Raw genomic sequence first — 1,449 nt, 5'->3', positions numbered from 1 at the left:
TGCGGGACCTCAGTTTGCTGCTCTGCAAACCGCGCCCGCAGGCTGTACTTTGAAATGACCTTAACTTTGTTCGGGGAAGTTCCAACTGTAACCTGCCCTCGGTTCCTCCTTCCCCGGGCTCTTGGAAGGACTCTGATACTCTGAGAACAAAGGACTAACGATCTTTAAGAACCAGGAAACCTAGAGTGATGTCTTCACAGATTTCGCTGTAACTCCAATCGTTTTTCACTTAAAAAGTAATGAGTCAGACGGGCCCACCCTGCTGTGCCTTCCGAGAACTTGGCTGTGAGCTCTGTTTTCGAAGGGCCCTCGTGTGACTCGTCAGCCTCCCCGGCCCCCGCGCCTGTGCCCCGGCCTCGGGCGCCCCCACCCCCTGCAGCACGGCGGGTGCGGCCTCATCCTTCCAGATTCCCAGGCCACAAACGGGGTGTCGTCCTGGACGCCGGCGTCACTTGCTGCCGTCTCCAGAGTACCTCCAGAGCCTGGGCACGTCCCGCAGTCCTTCACGGCCTCCGCCCTGGCCCTGCTCCCTGCCACCCACCTTGTCCCTCCCACGCGTGCGCCCGGCTGCTTGTTTTGAGGCCCCGGCCTTGCTGCGGATTTGGAGGGAGCTCCGTTCACCGGCCGCACCCGGCGCTGGCTTCGGGCCGCAGGCTGTGACCGCCCCTCGCTCCCTGGCGCCCTCCCGTTGGCCGCGCGGTTCCTTGCTGCGGCCCGGCTGACCCTCCGCCTCGTCCTCTAGCTGTTACCACGGCTGCTGCTTTCACCTCCACGCCTGCTGAAACGGCAGCTCCCCGCCGGGGTGGACCAGGCCGCCTCCGAATCCCTCCCCCCCCAGCCCCTGGGACCTGTGAGGACCCTGCCCCGCCGCGGACGGAGCAGCCGCGTCAGTCCCCGTGGCCGTCCTCCACGTCACAGTTGTGTTCCGTGTGTCCACCTGCTGGAACATAAGCGCTGCAAGGCCTGAGATTTTTGTCTGTTTTGCATGTCTGTGCCTGGCCCGGAGTCAGAACTCGGTCTTGATACCTGCTGAATTAATGAATCCTGCCCTGATAACACCGTCCACACGCCCTCCAGGGCTGGGGCCAGAATAAAATGCTACTAGAAACTTCCCAACAGTAGCCATGGCCCCAGGGGCTTTCAGATACTCCAACCTAAGCAGCTGGAGGCCTGATGGATCCTGGATTGGAGCCCAAGTCCTAAGTTCCCAAGGGGCTTTCAGACTGAATTTTTTTTAACCCACCGTTAGAAACCCACCAGCACACGTGCCTCTGTGTAGGTGAAACCACAAATGCAAAGTCAAGGCAGCGCCCCCTTTCCGTGGTGCACGGGGGTTCGCTGCTGCTGTATTCACAGGCCACCGGGCTGCTCGCCAGCTCCTCCGGGGTGATGACCCGGACTTGGGAAAAGCTGTCTCCACGCCCCGCTCCTCAGCGCCGCCTACCTTTA

The sequence above is a fragment of the Vulpes lagopus genome, chromosome 8 (assembly GCF_018345385.1).
Source record: "Vulpes lagopus strain Blue_001 chromosome 8, ASM1834538v1, whole genome shotgun sequence".
NCBI lineage: Eukaryota > Metazoa > Chordata > Mammalia > Carnivora > Canidae > Vulpes > Vulpes lagopus.
The sequence above is the reverse complement of the archived record's forward strand: the minus strand, read 5'-3'. Positions refer to the sequence as shown.